Here is an 8,434-nt window from a genome sequence, read left to right on the forward strand (position 1 = left end):
GCTGTTGACATTAAATAGAAAAATAAAATGATGATAGCAGTGTTTTGGCTGGGCATGGTGGCTCACACCTGTAATCTCAACACTTTGGAGGGCTGAGACAGGAGGATCACTTGAGCCCAGGAGTTCAAGACAGCCTGGTCGACATAAGGATACTCCCTACCTACAAATAATTTAAAAATTAGCAAGTCATGGTGGTGCACATCTGTGGTCCCAGCTACTCAGGTGACTGTGGCGGGAGCATTGGCTGAGCCCAGGAGATTGAGGCTGCAGTGAGCCATCACTGTGCCACTGTACTGCAGCCTGAGCAAGAGTGAAACCCTGTCTCAAAAGAAAAAATAAAAAAAAGTTTTTCAAATTACAGCCATGATTGTTCCATTCCTTTTTCCCCTTTAGTTTTCTTCCATAGTTCTCTCATCCTTTTTTTTTTTTTTCTACACTCTTTCCTTCTCTGATTCTTTACAATCTGGTTTTGCTGAATTGCAGAACTGATTCTGTTTTCTTTAAGTTCACTCCTAATATCTTATTAGTTAAAATGATATTTCATAATTGCTACTTTTATAACTTTTATTTTTTATTTAATGTATCTCAAATCTCAGTTTTCTCATATATCTCAATACTCAATTACATTTTCCCTCTTTAATTCATTTATTAATAATTTAATCTATTTAGTAATAATTATAGTAATGCAATTATTAATCACTCTTCTCTGAAGTATTGATTTATTTTAGGACCACCTAAAATATGCTACTCATTGTGATGTGGATAGGAGGCAGGGAAATACTGGGTAGGACAGGTAGGTTCCCCGCGAGGGCCCCACCCTCAAGCCTGGACCTGCAGCCCAAATTGAGAACTTTACGCCCCTGTTTTCCTGCTTGAATGTTGCCTTTTCCAGAACCACCCTGGCCCACCCTGTGCTCATAAAAATCCCAGGCTCCACTGCCAGCAGAGCAGCAGAGAAGAAGAGAAAAGAAAAAAACAGCTTGGCATTGGTGAGAAGTAGCTTGACTTCAGAGGGATGGCTTCAGAGGGATGGCTTGATGGCGGGACCTTGCAGAAGAGTTGTTAGGAGTGAACTTAGAGGAAACAGAATCAGTTCTGCAATTCAACAAAAGCCAGATTGTAAAGAATCAGAAAAGGAAAGCGTGTAGAAAAAAAAAGATGTGAGAACTATGGAAGAAAACTCAAGGGGAAAAAGGAATGGAACAATCGTGGCTATAATTTGAAAAACTTTTTTTTTTTTTCAATTTGGCCTGGGACAGCTGAACTCCCAAGGAAGACTACCTTTCTGGTCCATCCCCTTTTCAGCTCTCCATCCCACTGAGAGCCATTTTCATCAGCAATAAAATCCCCTGCATTTACCATCTTCAATTCTTTGTGCGACCTGATTCTTCCTGACACCCAATAAGAGCTCGGGATTCAGGGGGTTGTCACACTGAGATGTTAAACACTTAAGTCACCCACGGACAGCAAAGTAAAAGAGCGCACTGTAACATGCCTTCTGAGGCTCTAGGGGCCACACACAGTTCTGCTCCTGCCTGCGCCCAGAAGCATTCCTTCTGGCCCCTGCGAGCACTCACCTGTGTGCTCCCCTTCCTGCGAGGGGTTGAGAGCTGCAGGCTGAGTAAAGGAGCCACCCGCTTCGCAAGTCCAAGTCCTGTGAAGGGATCAGGGAAAATTTCCTGTTTCGATTGCATTTTCTTCTGGCTCCATTTCTGTTTATCCGGCAGCCCAATGGCAAATTTGAAGCATATTTCTAGGAACATTGCAAATAACATTATAGGTTTTTGTTTTGTTTTGTTTTGTTTTGTTTTGTTTTTTTATCTCAGACTGAATCAGGTTGTATTTTCGCATTAGTTTTTTTTTTAGTTCTTATTCTCTAATTTTTTTGTCATTTTTAGGTTTTTAAAATTATATATTTTTTTAATTAAAATCATTTCTAGGAAAGAGATTGTGAATATAAGCACAAAAATGCGTACATATAATGGTTGTGTTTTGGTACACTGTGTCCACTACCCAAAGCTTAATTTTCACATGCCTCTATGTGTATTTCCTTGGACAACTCCTTTCTACCCTGAACCTTCCCTTATCACCCCAGATATGATTACTGTGGCATTTACATCTCCAGCTATATCTTTTTTTTTTTTTTTTTTTTTGCAGCGGAGTCTCATTGTGTCACCCAGGCTGGAGTACAGTGGCACGATCTTGTCTCACTACAACCTCTGCTTCCCAGGTTCAAGTGATTCTCGTGCTTCAACCTCCTGAGTAGCTTACAGGCATGCACCACCATGCCCAGCTAAATTTTGTATTTTTGTAGAGACAGGATTTCACCATGTTGGCCAGGCTGGTCTCAAACTCCTGACCTCAGGTGATCCTCCTGTCTTGGCTTCCCAAGGTGCTGGGATTACAGATGTAAGCCTCCGTGCCCAGCCTATCATTTTTCTTACTATCTAATTCTACTTCCCCAGGCATCATCAGGTCACCTCAAGATTAGTTGGCTAAGGGTACCCTTTGTCTTCTCCCTCAGTTATCAGTAATTCTGTCAATAGCTGCAGTATTGTTTTTGGTCTTCAGGGCTCACAACCTCAACTTATCTTTGATTTTTCAAATTTCTTGCTGCCTTCTCTCACCATGTCTTAATTTTTTCTTCACAGTGTTTCTTGGATTCAGATCTCTTTCTACAATTAAGTAGCATCTGCACCACAGCACAGGCCAGGAGATACATATGTTCTAATGATGATGGCAGTCTTCTCTCTAGCAAATTTGTTTTTATCTTCTTGTTTCTCCGGTTTTTGAGGAGGAGGATATTGACACTGAAAAAAACATAGTATTTTTACTGACAGAGAGAGGAAAATCTGGATTCAGGAAAATGAAAATTAATAGAAAGAGGTCAAGATGAAAAATAAAGTGATAAGCAGATTTGCTGCCTTGGGGAGTAGTGAGTGATAAAAGTGAAGCCATCAGGGGAATGAAGCTGTGGGGGACTTAAAATCCGAACATCCATTCTTTTATTTCTCTTTAAAGAATGACAGATTTACATATCAGTTTCCATCCAGATCTTAAAACTATCTCTCAATTATCTATGAAATTAACCTCAAACCTTTCTGTCTGCTATTCAGAGCTTTCTTCATTTTTGTTCATTTTCCCTCTCCAACGTGATGTTTCATCATCATTCACTGTGGATTTTGACTTTAGGCACATTATTGCCATTTTCTTCGTGAGTAATGATAGTATATGCACGACTAAGAATGTGTAAAGCGCTTTCATATGTATCTCTTCATTTAATCATCATCTTCAAATATTCCGTTTACTATCATCTATGACTTAATAATATCTTCCACATTCCCCCTGGAAATTTGAATCCTTTACACTCTTCAAAACTCCCTTATCTACAAATAATTTCTTCAAGTTAATTATTATAATTGTGAATAGCTACCATTTACCCAACACCTAAAGTATGATCATTTATTTATTACTTCCAAGAAACCAGATAGTCTTAAATCTCTCATTTTATATCTATGGAAATGAAGACACAGACAGGTTACTTCATTTGCTCAGGGTAAGAGATTGTGGCTAAGAGATGTTAGAGCAAAGGTTTTGAGCTTTATTCTTACTGACTTCAAAGAAGGAACATTTACACAATACTGCAAAAACCCAGGCAGTTTGTTTGTGCTGTGAGCACACACACTCCTATGATGCCTTTGAATAGTCAACATTTTGTGACCTTACTTTTGTTACCACTTGCATCCACTTTCATAAAAGCTGAGATTGAGTCAAAATATTTTATAGACCTTATGAAGCATATGAAGATTTTGCAGCAAGTGATTATTGAATGTAAGAACTTCCTCTAAGTAGTTGGGTCCTTTCTCTTATCTTCAATTACTCTCATATTTATGACCTCTCTTCCTCTCTTTCTCTTTCTCTTTTGAAGATCATGCAGGAAGGGTTGAGTTGATTACACTCCTCACTTCCTGGGACAGTATTATCATTGGGTCTATGTGAGATTTTTTATTTTCCTCATGCCCTCCCTTGGTTTCTCTTTCTTTCTTAACTTTTATTTCTAAAGTCTACCCCTCCTCCTTACCTCTGTCTCTAGAGGAAATCATTTCAATATAGTTCATATATTCTCTTATAAAATCTATGTTGTTGTTTTACATACATACCTTTTTAATTATGTAATTGGTATTATACATATTACAGTCTGTCATTTACCGTTTTTAGTCAGCACTGTCTTTATGAACCGTACACCTACTCTATAACTTCTAATCACTAGGTAGTGTCATAGAGCGTGCACGCGTCTTTTATGCTTTTCCATTCTGCCATGTAAATACACTCAAGTTGCTCCTAACTTTCTGCACAAATGGTAATTCCATACACATACATTTACCTGCATTCTTATAGATGTGGATAAAAATTCCGTTAGGACCAGTAACAATCACAGAATGTGCTTCTACTTACAATGACTAAGTAGAACCAGTTCCTCTTCAGAGTGGTTGCACAGTCTACATCTGTACCGACAGTACACTATCTAAGTTCTCGCATCCTTGGCAGCTCTCAAAATTATCTACTCTCTCGTTTTCTCCCTAATATATAGGAGTAACATGATATATTGTTGCTTTTGTTGCATTTGTTTTATTTCTCATGAGTTTGAGCACCTCTCCATATACTCACTAACCTTAATTTCCTTTGGTCATTCTCCTATGAAGATTACTGCTTTTTCTTATTAATTTGTAGAAATCAACACTATGTTCTAAACTTTAGACATTTCAGATATCGCCTCCATCCAGTCGCCCATCTATGAACTTCATCCACAGTGGCCTCTGTTGAACAAGTCCTCTTTGTCTGTGCGTCTGCTTCCCTCACTTACCCCTTTGTTTGATTCATTTCTTTGCATATTTTTTCTTCCTCGCATAATCATTTTCATCACATTTAGGATCTTCTAGGCTTGTTATTCGTTCATTGATTTTTATAATTATCATTTATTCTTTTATGCAATCAAAAATATTTAAATCTAGTACAAGACACTGGACTATACCCTAGAAATGCAGGTTTTGTTGTTGTTCCACCTCTTACCTGAATGAATGTCCTTCTCTCTCACTCTCTCTCCCTCACACACACCCCGAATGAAGATTCTTACAACTTGTTAATTAAAAGAATTGGCGAGTTAAAAAAGCAAATCACGAACTTGACATACAAAGCAGAGATATTTTAAAAATCCAGAAATACTTGGGAAAGTGATTACTAAGAGAGAAACAAAAATTGGCTCTTAAAAAAATGTGAAAGATAGCTGATGATATCATCTTGTATATGTATAATTTGAATAATACTTGAAAATTCATCCCGGCCTTCATTCTATAGATTCTATTTCCTCTGCCTACCTATATATTATACTTCAGAAATATTTAACTATCATTCATTCCCAATATGGCTAGAGATGGAGAAATGGAGGGAAGTAAGTCATGATATATATTGGGCCAGATAAATAATATACCATTTACCACTTCATAAGTTGCTACTGTGTACAATAAATGTATCTGATGATGGGAGGGAAAAGTTCAAATAAATTCTTAAATGTAGGAACAGAAAATACAGTAAAAACTCTGAAGTAGCAGGAGAGAAAACATCGTAACAGTAATATCACTTTTTGTTTGATGATATTATATATATGGTAAAGAATCAGGGGATTTCACACAGAATTGCTGGTTGTATGGTTGTAATAGCAATTTACCCTGAAAGGATCTGAAGAAGAACTCTTTTTCTTAGACAACTCATCTGCGGCTTTCATAGTCTGTCTGATAAAAATCATTCTGCAAATCTGTAGTGGGACTAAAAGAAAAACAAAGAAGACAATTGTACATAGAAGGTAACAGTCTTCTGAGTGTTTTCTAAAAGCTTCTTGTAATGCACTAGATTTATAAAAATGAAATTCATCACTTATACAAAGTATAAATTGTAACCTCCTTTATTTTGTACATATCTCATCTCTTATGATGTGCTAAAAGAGGAAGATTTCAGGCCACTTCTCTATTAAGAGGATAATATGCTGGTTTGAGCTGTTAAATTCAGTCATTTATGAGACAGAAGCTAGTATACTGGAAGAATTGTTAGAAAACAGTAAAAATGGATGGTTACTTCACATATTATTTATATTCATTCTAAATGGAGTTGCCCTAAAGGAGGTTAATATACCTATGTCAAGATGGAAACAAACTAGAAAATTCTTCCTTTATTTTATCTCCAAATACTTTTTTACAAGGTTTCATTTAATTAAAGTAAAAACCATTATAAGAAGGGATTTTGGCTGGGTGCGGTGGCTCAAGCCTGTAATCCCAGCACTTTGGGAGGCCGAGACGGGCGGATCAGAAGGTCAGGAGATCGAGACCATCCTGGCTAACACGGTGAAACCCCGTCTCTACTAAAAAAAAAAAAAAAAAACCCGGCGAGGTGGCGGGAGCCTATAGTCCCAGCTACTCGGGAGGCTGAGGCAGGAGAATGGCGTAAACCCGGGAGGCAGAGCTTGCAGTGAGCTGACATCCGGCCACTGCACTCCAGCCTGGGCGACAGAGCCAGACTCTGTCTCAAAAAAAAAAAAAAAAAAAAGAAGAAGAAGGGATTTTAAAATTCTATCTTCATGATTTCCCACTGGTTTATGAAATAACATATTGGACTATTCATTACAACTTCGTTTTCTCAAAGGGGAAATAGTAATCTAATAAGCCAACAGAGATCTTGAAAGCGGAGGCGCTTGGAGAAGATATCTAGATTAAGAGTTCGAATAGAAAATCATTTGAAAATTTACACTTTGATTTTGGATCTTTGGTAAACTAGTTTATTTTATTTGTTCATTTTATTTTAGTCAAGCATGATTCAGTAAATATCAAACAAGTGTTTTCTCAACATAAAATGACTATAAAGGATACAAGAACTCGAAAAGATTGTGAGCAGTTTTAATAAGATAGTCAATGTAAAGGTCATTGTTCAAAGAAAACAGATGTACTTTTAATCACTTTTCATTTTATAAACTCAAATATGTTTGGAAATAGTGGGAATAATGTATTCAACAGAGAATATTTTTAAATATTTAGAATATGTCATGCACGATTTAAATGATTTTCTGAAAGTAATAAAACATTAGATAACTTTGAAGCCCTCTGTGTATGCACTTCTCCATCCTCCGAGTCAGCCTCTTTTGTGAGCCTGGTGTATCTGTTCTATCCTTACAGTTTGTGTTTTTAAACAAAAGTTAACACTATGCTTTTATATGTACACAAGTTATGTACATTATGTAACCCATCTGAAACTAGGTTTTGTTTTTTTTTTCTCATAAATATGATTTTGAGATTTAACTGCTCTATAACATTATCCTCTATAAAAAGATTACAGTTTGCCATTCCTCTGTTTGTGGCCGTTAAGGTTTGCTATATCAAACTATGTTGTAGTAAATGGCCTTATGATGTCTACATATGAAAATGTAAACAAGTTGAACTACGTATTCGAAAGTATATGCATCTTCATTTACACATGTTTAAGTCTATTATAGCGAAATGTATCTCCAAAATAGTTGTAGAAATACACACTACCATCAACCCTTTGTGAAAGTTCCTCATTCTCCAAATCTTTGCTAACACTAGCTACCATCGTGGGTCAAATTGCTTCTCCTCCACTTACTAGTTGTGTGACTTTGGCATGGAAATTATATAATTTCTCTGTGTCTCTGTTTCTTCCTATGTAAAATGGGGGTGACATCACCCACCTCATAAGGCTTTGTGAGGACTGTGTAAATTGGGATTTATAAATGTTTAAGAATGACTGGACCCGGTGGCTTACATCTGTAATCCCAGCATTTTAGGAGGCCAAGGCGAGTAGATCACTTGAGGCCAGGAGTTCAAGACCATCCTGGCCAACATGGAGAAACCCTGTCTCTATTAAAAATACAGAAATTAACTGGGTATGGTAGCACATGTCTGCAATCACAGCTATCCAGATGGCTGAGACATGAGAACTGCTTGAGCCTGGGAGGCAGAGGTTTCAATGAGTTGAGATCACACTACTGTACTCTAGCCTGGGCAACAGAGCGAGACTCTATCTCAAAAAGAAAAGTTTAAGAATAATTATAGTATATAGGAAGCACTCCATGTGTGATGTTTTGATAATTCTTGGACTTCCAATTTTGCCCAATAAAATGGGTGTGGTCTTGCTGTTATAATTGGTGTAAACTTTTCTTAATATTCTCAATTACTATGCGACTTCATTATGGACTAGTAACAAAGTTTGTGGACTGGCAGCAGTCTATGTAGATAACCCAAGTACCAGTTTGTTAAATTACTTTTAGTCTTGTAAGACACATTAGATTGGAGGGTATAATTTTACTATTAAATCAATGTTTGTAATGCTTATATATCATTTTAAATTTTCTTTTTTTTTTTTTTTTTTTTTT

General features: G+C 36.8%; 1 protein-coding gene and 1 pseudogene across 1 annotated transcript in view; one reads left to right on the forward strand and one right to left on the reverse strand.

Moving 5' to 3' along the window:
- LOC105551934 overlaps positions 1-5,769 on the reverse strand; it is an 8,450-nt pseudogene extending 2,681 nt beyond the window's left edge.
- Positions 1-8,434, forward strand: part of LOC105551939 (low-density lipoprotein receptor-related protein 1B-like) — a 411,008-nt gene that overhangs the window by 396,973 nt on the left and 5,601 nt on the right. The window lies entirely within an intron of this gene.

Source organism: Mandrillus leucophaeus, unplaced genomic scaffold (genome assembly GCF_000951045.1).
Source record: "Mandrillus leucophaeus isolate KB7577 unplaced genomic scaffold, Mleu.le_1.0 Scaffold539, whole genome shotgun sequence".
NCBI lineage: Eukaryota > Metazoa > Chordata > Mammalia > Primates > Cercopithecidae > Mandrillus > Mandrillus leucophaeus.